Source organism: Schistocerca nitens, chromosome 4 (genome assembly GCF_023898315.1).
Source record: "Schistocerca nitens isolate TAMUIC-IGC-003100 chromosome 4, iqSchNite1.1, whole genome shotgun sequence".
Taxonomy (NCBI): Eukaryota; Metazoa; Arthropoda; class Insecta; order Orthoptera; family Acrididae; genus Schistocerca; species Schistocerca nitens.
Window position 1 is genome coordinate 979285874 of NC_064617.1, and position 16672 is coordinate 979302545.

Consider the following 16672-nt stretch of genomic DNA (forward strand, 5'->3'; position numbering starts at 1 on the left):
TGGCATTTACCGGCGTGATGCGTTGCTTATAAGCAGCCGCTCGACCATGAAACCAAAGTTTTCTCACCTCCCGCCTGACTGTCATAGTACTTGCAGTGGATCCTGATGCAGTTTGGAGTTCCTGTGTGGTGGTCTGGATAGATGTCTGCCTATTACACATTACGACCCTCTTCAACTGTCGGCGGTCTCTGTCAGTCAACAAACGAGGTCGGCCTGTACGCTTTTGTGCTGTACGTGCGCCTTCACGTTTCCACTTCACTATCACATCGGAAACAGTGGACCTAGTGGTGTTTAGCAGTGTGGAAATCTCGTGTACACACGTATGACACAAGTGACACCCAATCACCTGACCACATCGGATGTCTGTGTTTCCCGCGGAGCGCCCCATTCTGCTCTCTCACGATGTCTAATGACTACTGAGGTCGCTGATATGCGGTACCTGGCAGTAGGTGGCAGCACAATGCACCTAATATGAAAAACGCACGTTTTTGGGGGTGTCCGGATACTTTTGATCACATAGTGTATATGACACTGGAGACGTACTGACAGACTTTCCGACCAGTCCAGTAGACAGCTAGAGCAGATAAATTTGAGAACTACCGCACAATTAGATTAACAGTTCATGCATCCTATATACTAACGAGAATAAATATACAGAAGGATGGAAAAGAATTTACTAGTTTGGGTTTAGGAAAGATAGAGGCTCAAAGAGAGGTACTTCTGATGTTGCGGTGGATAATGCAATCAAGAATTAAGGAAAATCAAGATACCTCCTTAGAAAAGTAGGTAGAAGTTATAGAGAAAGACGCGTAATATGGAAGTGCAGTATCTAAGAAAGAATAATTAAGAATGGAAGGCCAAGACAGAAGTGCTCGGCGTAAGAGGGTAGGCCAGGATAGAAACTTTTTTAATTTTTTGGCTTAAAATGTTCCTTAGAGAGCCCATTTTTAAGATTCATTCATATAATGTGTACCATAAACTTTATAATATGTTAAAACCACGATTTACTGCATGGGGGTCTTGCTCAACTGAGCGCTCCAATGCAATCGACGGACTATAATAGTAACGACGAAATAGGGATCCTTACAGTTTCGGATAGTATCACAGAAGATCCTTTTTTGTTAGTCATCAGTCTTCTGACTGGTTTGATGCGGCCCGCCACGAATTCCTCTCCTGTGCCAACCTCTTCATCTCAGAGTAGCACTTGCAACCTACGTCCTGAATTATCTGCTGGATGTATTCCAATCTCTATCTTCTTCCACAGGTTTTGCCCTCTACAGCTCCGTCTAGTACCTCGGAAGTCATTCCCCGATGCCTTAACAGATATCCTATCATCCTGTTCCTTCTCCTTGTCCGTGTTTCCCACGTATTTCTTTCCTCTCCGGTTCTGTGCAGAGCCTCCTCATTCCATACAGTACATGTTTCATGGGTACTAGTACCAACTAAAATACTATTCTCAACAAGATTTTTGTTCCTAACACAATTCTACTTTCTGACTTAACAGTCCCAAAGCATGTGCTTGTCCTCTGCCTGCTTAACTTGTCATTTAGGTCGTTTTTTATACGAAGTAATACGTGAGTGCTTGAAAATGACAAACAAACGTATTTGTACGGATAGAAAAGGTTCGAAAAGTAATCCCAATCGTGCAAAAAACGCGTAGATCGGTAAGCGCAAGCCAGTTACTCGATATAATTTCGCCAAAATGAGTGTTTCGATATCGGTGAAAACGAGGCCAGCCGATTAAAGGTTTGTTCAATTTCAATATTAAAAGGCACAAGTTAAATCTTTACTCTTGTTTGTAACTTGTGAGTCGGCGATTTTTCTACTGTATTACATAGGATTTTTGCGATATATTTTGATTTCGATTTTCCGTACACGTTTTAATAACGACCGTTTTGTCGAAAAAATGAAAATAAAAATTTCGGCGTTCCACCATATTGTTAAAAACCATTTTTTAGTATCCATGAATGGATAATATCATCAGTTTCAAAGGCGTTTCTGAAATTTTGTTCTAGGTTAAAAATTGAGGCGTTCAGAACTCCCAACAACCACCCTCGCACTCCGCAAAGGCCTTTCGTAGATGTCGTGTAGTGTCCTTTGGGCGCAAGTTTTTTACTTAAAAATACATAATACAATCTTAAGGGCATACAAGAAATGTCTAAGGTCGGTTCTGTAATTTGTTTGTCATTTTACTGGAAAAAGTCATGAATATCGGTTCCCAAATCGAGCGTCACCTGCTATATCCCTTAAGAAGGGTGCAAGACAGTCTTTCCTCCCTTGTGTTCAACGGGTAGCTACATCGAAGAAGCAATGACAGGAATATATTAGTGATAAGATTCACTGACGACATTGCTACCCTCAATGAACTTGCGATAAAGTTACAGGTCCTACTGAATTGAATAAACATACTAATGACTAGAGAACACGGATTGAAAATTAAAAAAAAAATGTAAGTAACGGAAAGTGTCAGAAATAACATTAGCAGTAATCTGAACAACAAAACTGGAGACCACGAATCAATCGAAGAGATAGAATGCTGCTACCTTGGAAGCAAAATAACGCCTGACGAGCGTAGAAGTAGTTTACAGGTCTTAATTTGAGGAAGAAGTTCCCGAGGCTGTATGCTCGAGCACAGCGTAGTATGGATGTGAAGCATGGACTCGAGGAAAACCGAAAAAGAAGAGATTTTCAATGACTGAGATGTTCCGCTGTAGAAAGATGTTGGAAATTAACTGAACTGATAAGATGAAGAGTTTCTCCGTAGAATCGACGAGGAAAGGAATATGTCGAAAACGTTTACTGGAACGGCGAAAGGGACGATCAAACATGTGTTAATACACCAGAGGGTAACTTCCACAGCACCACAAAGAACTACAGATGGCAAAAACTGTAAAGTAGTACAGAGACTGGAACGTATCCAACAAACAATAGATAATCTTGGGTTATGTGCTACTCTGAGATGAAGAGGCTGCCATTGTTAAACCTCTTTGCAAGAAGGTGACAAGAAAGATTAAAATAACTATCCTCCCGCTTAATTATTGAAATATTTTTGCAAAATATTCCAAAAAATAAAGTGCTCAAGAGTAGTCTGGCATTTAAGTAGAAACACATAACGTAGCACATTACAATTAGAATTCCGGAGGAACTGTTCGAGTGAGACTGCTATCTGTACATTCATTCACCAAATATTACAGCCTTAAATTATAAAATATGGCCGTCTGGTATTTGTTGTGACCTTTCCCAGGCGTATTATTATCTAGATTTTGTTACTATCTTAGAAAAACTTTATCTTTCTAGAATTTATGGCTTTACAAACAACTGGTTTGAATTAGACTCAGCAGAATCCAAAAAGTTACGCTGAGTGCTTCAAACAATATCGGAAGGAGACAAAATGTTAGTGACTGCAGGGAAATCACGAACGTAATCTCACAGGGTCCCATTTTGGATCCCTGCTATTGCTTTTGTATCTGAATGATCTTCAACTTAACATTCATCAAGCTGGATTGGTACTCTTTTTAAACGATACTAATGTATTAATAAACCCCTTTAGGGAAAAAGTAAAAGGAGAAATTTTTGATGTTTTTCAAAGAATTATTAAATGATTCTCTGAAAATGGATTCTTCCAAAATTTTGAGAAAACACACTATTAGCTCTGTACGACAAATAGTTATGCCAAGAACTGATGTAATACATGAAAAGCAGTCAGTAAATAGGGTACAATGCTGCAAGTTTTCGGGACTACACATCGATGAAAACTTGAACTGGAAGAAGCATACTGCTAACCAGCTCAAACAATTAAGCTCAGCTACTTTTGCTCTTCATGTAATTGCTAGTCTAGGTAACAAACGTATCGAGCTCTGAACATATTTTCAATAATTCCAGTCAATAATGTCTTACGGAATAATTGTTCTGGTTTAAGTTCTGAGTTAGAAAGTAGTGACTGCACAAAAACGAGCAATGAGAATAATATCTTGTGTTTACCCAGAGACATCTTGTAGGTACTTCTTCAAGGTGTTGAGCATTTTAACTCTCTCTTCCCCATACACAGAGTCTTTTATAAAAAAGAAAGTATCACATATTACTATAGGTCAAAACTAAAAAAAAGTTCCCGTAATGCTACGTTCGATAACCAACACCTCTTGATACATGGGCCAATTTTTCATCTCATTCCTATTTGTCTGCTACGTAGAAACACACACTAAAGGCAGTGTGGCATATCGTTGCATCGCATCTTGAAACAGTGAATCACGCATTCTTCCAAATACACCTGGCTTCACTCACATTGCCTCATATGCATTGGGGACAGGCTCCTGCAACGTCAGCGTGTTGTCGATGGATCAGGCATACACCAATGTCTTTAAATGTCCGCGTGGCCAGAAATCCATCGTATTCAGATTCGGTGGAACTAGGAGATGCTACCGGGGATCATTGATCAATTCATCGCCTACGAAATTGTAGAAAATGGGGTGGTGCCCCCTCATCGATAAACGACAGTCGATGTCTTTCTGCAACGGTAGCGTTCTCTAATACCTCTGGTAGTTCATTGCGCATAAATAGGTGATACACAGCACCTGCTAATCTGTTTGTCCGCAGGACCGCTACGGTCGCAGGTTCGAATCCTGCCTCGGGCATGGATGTTTGTGATGTCCTTAGGTTAGTTAAGTTTAACTAGTTCTAAGTTCTAGGGGACTGATGACCTCAGCAGTTGAGTCCCATAGTGCTCAGAGCCATTTGAACCATAATCTGTTTGTAAAGTGTATAGTCCTATGTGGTTTGTCACAGACTATTCCTGCCCATATATTGATAAAGAAGTGATCGTGATGCGTCACCCTCTTGACTGACCGACGATTTTCAGTTGTCTACATGTGCGTACTGTGGTAATTTACTACGTCATGCAATGAACTGCAACAGTAAGACAGTCTACACTATCGAATACGGCACATCATTAATCACAAGTAAGGGGCCACGTCTCAGCAGTTGTTAAGTGCCAAATTTTTCTCCTGTTTATGATCAATAACACCTCCTGTAGGTGAGCCATGCTGGCCCCGGCTTATGTGTTGGTTTAAACCTTGACTGTTACTCTGTGTTTGGTTTCCTGTGGTTATTGAGGTTATGCCATGGTTCTTCCTCTTTCTACGTGTGACAGCGGTGGTGTGTATTCGCACCTTGTACTATTTTTGGTCTGGTGCTTATGGTTTCCGGCTAGCCAGTGTGCGGCAGTCGGTTGGTTGGTGTGGATCAGCCATGAAATCTCCACGCGGCGCAGTGGGCCGGGCCTGCTGGCGGTCTCTAAGCAGTAACAGAGTGTGTAGGAGCTGTTCCGATTGCAACGAGGTTCGTGGCTCACCGACCCGGGACATCAATGGTTCAAATGGCTCTGAGCACTATGGGACGTAACATCTATGGTCATCAGTCCCCTAGAACTTAGAACTAATTAAACCTAACTAACCTAAGGACAGCACACTACACCCAGCCATCACGAGGCAGAGAAAATCCCTGACCCCGCCGGGAATCGAACCCGGGAACCCGGGCGTGGGAAGCGAGAACGTTACCGCACGACCACGAGATGCGGGCCGGGACATCAAAGTTGAGTGGTTATTTAATTACCGAAGCCAGTCTGTTCACATTGTGCCGCTGGTTTTCATGGTTGGCTGTTGGGGGTATTCCCGTGAGCAACAACGAGTGTTCGAGTTGGCGAAAGTTTGGTCGCCATCCGGTGGACTTTAACTGTATTTTGGTTATTTGAAGTCCAAGTATACCAGCGGAATTTTTTTCCTTGTGGCCGTTAGCATTCCGGTTACCTGCCCTGGCCACTGACGTAAAATTCAGGCGGTGTCCTTTCCTCACCATGTTGTCACTGTCCAACACGTGTGTGTAGTTTTGACAGCTTATGCATACTTGGTTGTGGGCGGCTACGCCTTTTACGTTTTGACTTTGGAGTTCCTTGTGTACTGGTCGGGTGGAAAGCAAGTCGTCTTGTCGGTGGGTCCGTTGACTGTCTCTTGGTTGGGTTGCCGGAGGATCGGATATAGTTGGGCCGACTGTCTCCCCTAAGCGAACGTTAATACACTCCTGGAAATTGAAATAAGAACACCGTGAATTCATTGTCCCAGGAAGGGGAAACTTTATTGACACATTCCTGGGGTCAGATACATCACATGATCACACTGACAGAACCACAGGCATATACACACAGGCAACAGAGCATGCGCAATGTCGGCACTAGTACAGTGTATATCCACCTTTCGCAGCAATGCAGGCTGCTATTCTCCCATGGAGACGATCGTAGAGATGCTGGATGTAGTCCTGTGGAACGGCTTGCCATGCCATTTCCACCTGGCGCCTCAGTTGGACCAGCGTTCGTGCTGGACGTGCAGACCGCGTGAGACGACGCTTCATCCAGTCCCAAACATGCTCAATGGGGGACAGATCCGGAGATCTTGCTGGCCAGGGTAGTTGACTTACACCTTCTAGAGCACGTTGGGTGGCACGGGATACATGCGGACGTGCATTGTCCTGTTGGAACAGCAAGTTCCCTTGCCGGTCTAGGAATGGTAGAACGATGGGTTCGATGACGGTTTGGATGTACCGTGCACTATTCAGTGTCCCCTCGACGATCACCAGTGGTGTACGGCCAGTGTAGGAGATCGCTCCCCACACCATGATGCCGGGTGTTGGCCCTGTGTGCCTCGGCCGTATGCAGTCCTGATTGTGGCGCTCACCTGCACGGCGCCAAACACGCATACGACCATCATTGGCACCAAGGCAGAAGCGACTCTCATCGCTGAAGACGACACGTCTCCATTCGTCCCTCCATTCACGCCTGTCGCGACACCACTGGAGGCGGGCTGCACGATGTTGGGGCGTGAGCGGAAGACGGCCTAACGGTGTGCGTTACCATAGCCCAGCTTCATGGAGACAGTTGCGAATGGTCCTCGCCGATACCCCGGGAGCAACAGTGTCCCTAATTTGCTGGGAAGTGGCGGTGCGGTCCCCTACGGCACTGCGTAGGATCCTACGGTCTTGGCGTGCAACCGTGTGTCGCTGCGGTTCGGTCCCAGGTCGACGGGCACGTGTACCTTCCGCCGACCACTGGCGACAACATCGATGTACTGTGGAGACCTCACGCCCCACGTGTTGAGCAATTCGGCGGTACGTCCACCCGGCCTCCCGCATGCCCACTATACCCCCTCGCTCAAAGTCCGTCAACTGCACATACGGTTCACGTCCACGCTGTCGCGGCATGCTACCAGTGTTAAAGACTGCGATGGAGCTCCGTACGCCACGGCAAACTGGCTGACACTGACGGCGGCGGTGCACAAATGCTGCGCAGCTAGCGCCATTCGACGGCCAACACCGCGGTTCCTGGTGTGTCCGCTGTGCCGTGCGTGTGATCATTGCTTGTACAGCACTCTCGCAGTGTCCGGAGCAAGTATGGTGGGCCTGACACACCGGTGTCAATGTGTTCTTTTTTCCATTTCCAGGAGTGTATTTCAAGTCAGACCGAACCCCGGAAACTTCTAAGCGCCGCTGGCAGTACTGCCTTTTCTTATTGGTGTTTGATTGTGTATTTTAATGGCTTATAGTCGATGGTTTGAATATGTATGCTTTTAGTTGGGTTTTAAATAACGGGCCTTCAGCCTCTTTAAAACTGAAAGTTCCTTACTTGTCAGGTCTACAATTGTTTGGGCTTTCAGCCTCATTTAAAATATTTTTTGGATAAAGTTTTGGGCCTTCTGTCTCTTGAAAATTTATTGTAGTTGTGTTTTTCAATCATGGGCCTTCAGCTGTCTTAAAATTATAATTCCTTACTTGGTAAGTCTTAGATTGTTTGGGTCTTCAGCCTCCTTTTTTAAAATTATTTAAGGATAAAGCTTTGGTCCTTCTGCCTTTCAAAATTTTGCTGTAGTTGAGGTTTTAAATCATGGGCCTTCGGCTGTTTTAGAATTAAAATTCCTTACTTGTCAAGTCATAAATTGTTTGGGCCTTCAACCACATTTGAAATGTTATTTAAGGATAAAACACTGCGCTTTCTGTCTTTTGAAAATGTACTGTAATTGTGTTTTAAATCATGGACCTTCCGCCATTTTCAAAATTAAAGATGTTGTGCCCTTAAGCAATAAGATTGTGTGACATATTCAGTCGATAGTTAAGTTCGGAAATTTGCACTGTAATGGTTTGGCAACTGAATAAAGTTATATGTGTTAGAGTGTAACTGACAGCCGCACATTTTTGGCCCCTTTCCATAATTCCAACTACCTGTTGTGTCCTGCGGATTTAACCAGGCGTTTCAGTAGGAATATGTGGCTCTTTTTTTGAACACCATGTATATTCGCTAACGAAAGTCATCATAAAGAATCCGCATAATCTGAGACGAATAGTGATGTGCATACCTACAACATTAGAAAATAGTAACCTTTATCACACCTGCTACTGGCCAAGAAACAAGTTCCAGTGCATTACCACAAATTTTTAATCATTTGCTCAATGACATAAAATGTCTGACAAATTACAAAGCAAGTTTAAATCTAACCTAAAATGATTTATTATACAGGGTGATTTTTTCCACTGTGCACAAACTCCCGGGACTGGTCGATGAGAGGGTGCAGAACGAAAAAGGTCAAATGAATTTATGTCGGGAACTGCATGGTTAGCATGCTAGAGACTATTTATTCAATCATACTTTGTTACAGAGAGTGTCTAATACGGGCTGCACCATGCAACCACAGTTACAGTACGCGTGGTTTCCTCCTAGAGGGTGGTACTGTTCCTCATACGTCGTGCCCTAGCGCCCTCTCCTGCCATAGTAATTGGTAAAGTTGTGTCGGATTCACTTCTCTAGCTAACTCGCCTTGTACTGCATGTGATACAGCTTATACACAATGTTTCCGTGTTCGAATCGGTAGCTTGCCGACATGGTGTTTACTTGTTGTTGTTGTTGTGGTCTTCAGCTCTATCTCGTGCAAGGTGCTTCATCTCCCAGTACCTACTGCAACCTACATCCTTCTGAATCTGCTTAGTGTATTCATCTCTTGGTCTCCCTCTACGATTTTTACCCTCCACGCTGCCCTCCAATGCTAAATTTGTGATCCCTTGATGCCTCAAAACATGTCCTACCAACCGATCCCTTCTTCTAGTCAAGTTGTGCCACAAACTTCTCTTCTCCCCAATCCTATTCAATACCTCCTCATTAGTTACGTGATCTACCCACCTTATCTTCAGCATTCTTCCGTAGCACCACATTTCAAAAGCTTCTATTCTCTTCTTGTCCAAACTGGTTATCGTCCATGTTTCACTTCCATATATGGCTACACTCCATACAAATACTTTCAGAAACGACTTCCTGACACTTAAATCTATACCCGATGTTAACAAATTTCTCTTCTTCAGAAACGATTTCCTCGCCATTCCCAGTCTACATTTTATATCCTCTCTACTTCGACCATCATCAGTTATTTTACTCCCTAAATAGCAAAACTCCTTTACTACTTTAAGTGTCTCATTTCCTAATCTAATTCCCTCAGCATCACCCGATTTAATTTGACTAAATTCCATTATTCTCGTTTTGCTTTTGTTGATGTTCATCTTATATCCTCCTTTCAAGACACTGTCCATTCCGTTCAACTGCTCTTCCAAGTCCTTTGCTGTCTCTGACAGAATTACAATGTCATCGGCGAACCTCAAAGTTTTTACTTCTTGTCCATGAATTTTAATACCTACTCCGAATTTTTCTTTTGTTTCCTTTACTGCTTGCTCAATATACAGATTGAATAACATCGGGGAGAGCCTACAACCCTGTCTCACTCCTTTCCCAACCACTGCTTCCCTTTCATGCCCCTCGACTCTTATAACTGCCATCTGGTTTCTGTACAAATTGTAAATAGCCTTTCGCTCCCTGTATTTTACCCCTGCCACCTTCAGAATTTGAAAGAGAGTATTCCAGTTAACGTTGTCAAAAGCTTTCTCTAAGTCTACAAATGCTAGAAACGTAGGTTTGCCTTTTCTTAATCTTTCTTCTAAGATAAGTCGTAAGGTTAGTATTGCCTCACGTGTTCCAGTATTTCTACGGAATCCAAACTGATCTTCCCCGAGGCCGGTTTCTACCAGTTTTTGCATTCGTCTGTAAAGAATTCGCGTTAGTATTTTGCAGCTGTGACTTATTAAACTGATAGTTCGATAATTTTCACATCTGTCAACACCTGCTTTCTTTGGGATTGGAATTATTATATTCTTCTTGAAGTCTGTGAGTATTTCGCCTGTCTCATACATCTTGCTCACCAGATGGTAGAGTTTTGTCAGGACTGGCTCTCCCAAGGCCGTCAGTAGTTCCAATGGAATGTTGTCTACTCCCGGGGCCTTGTTTCGACTCAGGTCTTTCAGTGCTCTGTCAAACTCTTCACGCAGTATCTTATCTCCCATTTTATCTTCATCTACATCCTCTTCCATTTCCATAATATTGTCCTCAAGTACATCGCCCTTGTATAAACCCTCTATATACTCCTTCCACCTTTCTGCCTTCCGTTCTTTGCTTAGAACTGGGTTGCCATCTGAGCTCTTGATATGCATACAAGTGGTTCTCTGTTTACTTACGGAAAGGTAAATGGTAATGTGTGGGGCAGCAGTGTTGTATCAGGAGACGTATCCACGCTGACAAAAACCACAGCATTCAATGTTTGCAACAGTGTTCCACCTTGTTCTGAGACAGGGTCGGTTCAGGAAGCAGGAAATCATTAAGGACGTACCCGAAATGTTCGGACACCAGACTTGCAGGAAACTGTGATAAACACTGTGGAAGGCGACCGACGTGTCAGTACCAGGGCAGTTGACCCGCCAGTACAGGAGAGGCCACTCGACCGTGTGGAACATTCTCCATGACAATTGTTACTTTCCTTATCACTTAGAGCGTGTGCAGGGCTTACTAACGACAGACTTTCCACATCAGGAGCAGTTTTCGCACTGGTTTCTTCACCAGGCAACCAAGATTTTGGGATTTGTGTCATCCATGCTATTCACAAATGAGGTCACCTTTACAGGGGGTGGTATCTTCAGCTTTCGTAACAGTCAACTGTGGGATACACTCCTGGAAATGGAAAAAAGAACACATTGACACCGGTGTGTCAGACCCACCATACTTGCTCCGGACACTGCGAGAGGGCTGTACAAGCGAACACGCACACGCACGGCACAGCGGACACACCAGGAACCGCGGTGTTGGCCGTCGAATGGCGCTAGCTGCGCAGCATTTGTGCACCGCCGCCGTCAGTGTCAGCCAGTTTGCCGTGGCATACGGAGCTCCATCGCAGTCTTTAACACTGGTAGCATGCCGCGATAGCGTGGACGTGAACCGTACGTGCAGTTGACGGACTTTGAGCGAGGGCGTATAGTGGGCATGCGGGAGGCCGGGTGGACGTACCGCCGAATTGCTCAACACGTGGGGCGTGAGGTCTCCACAGTACATCGATGTTGTCGCCAGTGGTCGGCGGAAGGTGCACGTGCCCGTCGACCTGGGACCGGACCGCAGCGACGCGCGGATGCACGCCAAGACCGTAGGATCCTACGCAGTGCCGTAGGGGACCGCACCGCCACTTCCCAGCAAATTAGGGACACTGTTGCTCCTGGGGTATCGGCGAGGACCATTCGCAACCGTCTCCATGAAGCTGGGCTACGGTCCCGCACACCGTTAGGCCGTCTTCCGCTCACGCCCCAACATCGTGCAGCCCGCCTCCAGTGGTGTCGCGACAGGCGTGAATGGAGGGACGAATGGAGACGTGTCGTCTTCAGCGATGAGAGTCGCTTCTGCCTTGGTGCCAATGATGGTCGTATGCGTGTTTGGCGCCGTGCAGGTGAGCGCCACAATCAGGACTGCATACGACCGAGGCACACAGGGCCAACACCCGGCATCATGGTGTGGGGAGCGATCTCCTACACTGGCCGTACACCACTGGTGATCGTCGAGGGGACACTGAATAGTGCACGGTACATCCAAACCGTCATCGAACCCATCGTTCTACCATTCCTAGACCGGCAAGGGAACTTGCTGTTCCAACAGGACAATGCACGTCCGCATGCATCCCGTGCCACCCAACGTGCTCTAGAAGGTGTAAGTCAACTACCCTGGCCAGCAAGATCTCCGGATCTGTCCCCCATTGAGCATGTTTGGGACTGGATGAAGCGTCGTCTCACGCGGTCTGCACGTCCAGCACGAACGCTGGTCCAACTGAGGCGCCAGGTGGAAATGGCATGGCAAGCCGTTCCACAGGACTACATCCAGCATCTCTACGATCGTCTCCATGGGAGAATAGCAGCCTGCATTGCTGCGAAAGGTGGATATACACTGTACTAGTGCCGACATTGTGCATGCTCTGTTGCCTGTGTCTATGTGCGTGTGGTTCTGTCAGTGTGATCATGTGATGTATCTGACCCCAGGAATGTGTCAATAAAGTTTCCCCTTCCTGGGACAATGAATTCACGGTGTTCTTATTTCAATTTCCAGGAGTGTAGTTTGCAGAACGACCATGGTATGGTGACAGCAAATCATCAGCATCAGTGCAGCCAGAAAGTGTGGGCCGCGATAATTGGCGACTGTATTTTTGGACCAGTCTCCCTTCCACGTCGCCTAACAGGCCGGAACTATCGGCGTTTCTTGCAGGTGATCTTGCCTCCCCTGCTGGAACAAGTGCCACTGGTGATTCGAAGGGTTATGTGGCTGCTACATGCTGGTCCTCCAGCCTGCTTCGCCTTTAACGTCCACATCTGAGTTGTGTCTTCCCCGCTCAATGGATCAAAAGAGGGGATCCAGTTGCATGGCCTGCTCGTTCCCCGGATCTCAACCCCTGCGATTCCAGACTCTGGGGCCATCTCAAAAGTATCGTGTACGCAGAGCCCATTCCAGATGTGGAGACACTGGAGTAGTATATTCATACTACCTTTGACACTGTTCGGATGTAGCCTAGCCGATGCGAACGTATGAGACAGAACATGCTAAGGCGCGTTAGCGCATGCGTTGAGACAGCTGGAAACAACTTTAAACACGTAACTGTAAATGTGGCTGCATAGTACCGCTCGTATTAGACCGCGTAAGTAGCCTGTTTATGTGTTTGTATGTTGGCAGCAGCGCTATAGACTGTAATTAATATCGCTGACAGCGATCTGCGCCCCCGGTAAGAGACTCTGTGGTTGGACGGACTAGCGGGTAGCGAGCACGCGGCTTGGACATATGTCCTTCATGGAGACTCAGTGTTGGTAGGATGTGCATTGTGGAATGTAATACAGGGTGTTTCAAAAATGACCGGTATATTTGAAACGCCAATAAAAACTAAACGAGCAGCGATAGAAATACACCGTTTGTTGCAATATGCTTGGGACAACAGTACATTTTCAGGCAGACAAACTTTCGAAATTACAGTAGTAACAATTTTCAACAACAGATGGCGCTGCGGTCTGGGAAACTCTATAGTACGATATTTTCCACATATCCACCATGCGTAGCAATAATATGGCGTAGTCTCTGAATGAAATTACCCGAAACCTTTGACAACGTGTCTGGCGGAATGGCTTCACATGCAGATGAGATGTACTGCTTCAGCTGTTCAATTGTTTCTGGATTCTGGCGGTACACCTGGTCTTTCAAGTGTCCCCACAGAAAGAAGTCACGGGGGTTCATGTCTGGCGAATAGGGAGGCCAATCCACGCCGCCTCCTGTATGTTTCGGACAGCCCAAAGCAATCACACGATCATCGAAATATTCATTCAGGAAATTAAAGACGTCGGCCGTGGGATTTGGCCGGGAACCATCTTGCATAAACCACGAGGTGTTCACAGTGTCGTCTAAGGCAGTTTGTACCGCCACAAATTCACGAAGAATGTCCAGATAGCGTGATGCAGTAATCGTTTCGGATCTGAAAAATGGGCCAATGATTCCTTTGGAAGAAATGGCGGCCCAGACCAGTACTTTTTGAGGATGCAGGGACGATGGGACTGCAACATGGGGCTTTTCGGTGCCCCATATGCGCCAGTTCTGTTTATTTACGAAGCCGTCCAGGTAAAAATAAGCTTCGTCAGTAAACCAAATGCTGCCCACATGCATATCGCCGTCATCAATCCTGTGCACTATATCGTTAGCGAATGTCTCTCGTGCAGCAATGGTAGCGGCGCTGAGGGGTTGCCGCGTTTGAATTTTGTACGGATAGAGGTGTAAACTCTGGCGCATGAGACGATACGTGGACGTTGGCGTCATTTGGACCGCAGCTGCAACGCGGCGAACGGAAACCCGAGGCCGCTGTCGGATCACCTGCTGCACTAGCTGCGCGTTGCCCTCTGTGGTTGCCGTACGCGGTCGCCCTACCTTTCCAGCACGTTCATCTGTCACGTTCCCAGTCCGTTGAAATTTTTCAAACAGATCCTTTATTGTATCGCTTTTCGGTCCTTTGGTTACATTAAACCTCCGTTGAAAACTTCGTCTTGTTGCAACAACACTGTGTTCTAGGCGGTGGAATTCCAACACCAGAAAAATCCTCTGTTCTAAGGAATAAACCATGTTGTCTACAGCACACTTGCACGTTGTGAACAGCACACGCTTACAGCAGAAAGACGACGTACAGAATGGCGCACCCACAGACTGCGTTGTCGTCTATATCGTTCACATCACTTGCAGCGCCATCTGTTGTTGAAAATTGTAACTACTGTAATTTCGAAAGTTTGTCCGCCTGAAAATGTACTGTTGTCCCAAGCATATTGCAACAAACGGTATATTTCTATCGCTGCTCGTTTAGTTTTTATTGCCGTTTCAAATATACCGGTCATTTTTGAAACACCCTGTAGGTAGTAGGTAATGTTTGGGTAGCGGAATTATTGACGACTATATACATCATGGATGTCACATGAATAAGGTAAAACCTGCTAAATACATTGTTTACTCTAAAACAAAATCTTTCTTTTGCTAACCATACGCCTCCTAGTAGGTACAGTCTATAGTAGTTAGAATCTTTTTATTTAGCTGTCTGTAGCTGCTACGCCGGCCGGTGTGGCCGAGCGGTTCTAGGCGCTACAACCGCGCGACCGCTCCGGTCGCAGGTTCGACTCCTGCCTCGGGCATGGATGTGTGTGATGTCCTTAGGTTAGTTAGGTTTAAGTAGTTCTAAGTTGTAGGGGACTAATGACATCAGACGTTAAGTCCCATAGTGCTCAGAGCCATTTTTTTGTAGCTGCTGCTTGCCGTAATTGCTGTAGTTCGTGTTGTCAAGATTTTCTGTGAGGTAAGTGACTTATCAAAATGTGTTAGGATTTCTTCCAATTCAGGGCCATTCTTTTCTGTTGATTATTTGGTGTTGTCATTTTAGAGCAGTCAGATTGCGTTACGCTTGTATATTGTGGGTAATAAATGAATAGGTTAAGTTTGAGTTGTCTTTGTTAGGGAAAATTCTGTAGGTCAGTGTTGAAATGATATAAATAAGTAACGAGACAGTAGGTCCAGTTGTATTCAGCGGTTTAAGACTCTCACAAAGTACTTTCACCTACTCAGTTATTTCAGTACACACAAACAAAGAAGTTTCAACCGTAGTCTCTGTAACAATGTATGATTGAATAAATGGTCTCTAGCATGGAGACCATGCATTTCTGTACATAAGTTCATTAGACCTTTTTTGTTCTGTATCCTCTCATCGATCAATCCCTAGAGTTCGTACACGTTGGAAAAAAATCACCCTATAGACAAATCCAGCTATTGCGTAGACGAATTATATTTTAAAAATTAGTAGCGTGTATTTAAAAAAAAATGTGTAGTTGCACTAGGAGTGAAAAATATTCACTGCTTTGTAAAACTTAAGAACGAGACAAATAAAATAACATAAAGTATTAACAACTTGGTGGAAATGAATGAAAGGGAGGGAGCATGTTGCCAGAGGTCTACCAGTCGTGCACAGAAGCTGGACGTGAAATGGCGCGTGCTCAGCCTGACTATTGCGCCAAATGGGGCAGTCTCCTGAATACGAGGCAGCTGAAGAGATGGGAAAAGATGGTGTGTCTCAACCAGTGAGCAGTTGCGGTGCGCTTTGGCGATGGTCTTCGTTATGGCATGCTTAGAGACGACATTTGGACGACTTCACATTGGGAAGAATCATCGGACAACCAGAAGAAGGGTGATGTAGCCCTCGACATTGGTATTGCTCACGACATTGTTTCACGTCTATGGGGAACTTTCGGAGTCACTGCTGCCCAGTGGAAGTGATCAGTCACGGTCAACTACAGCAGCAGATTACTGGTACATTCCGCACGGGGAAGAAGGCAACCCTGTCAAACAGAGGGTGCAATTGCAAACACGTTTAATAGGACTGTTAGGCGCGCAGGTCACGCTCCGCAATGACACGGCAACTCCATAGGGTGATCTCTTTGCCCGGCGACCTGTACCGCGTGACTTTAATCATCGAGTGCAATTCTGTCAATGGGCATTAACAGAGAATGCGTTGCAGCTCTACCTGTTTACCGATGAAGCGGGTTTCACAAACCACGGGGCAGTGAATCTACGGAACATGCATTACTGGTCCGTGGACAATCCTCGCTGGCTCAGACAGGTAGAGCGACAGCGACCGTGGACTGTAAATGTACGGTGCGGAATCATTGGCGACCACCTCATTGGTCCTCACTTCATTGCAGGGGCCCAAACAGCTGCAACATA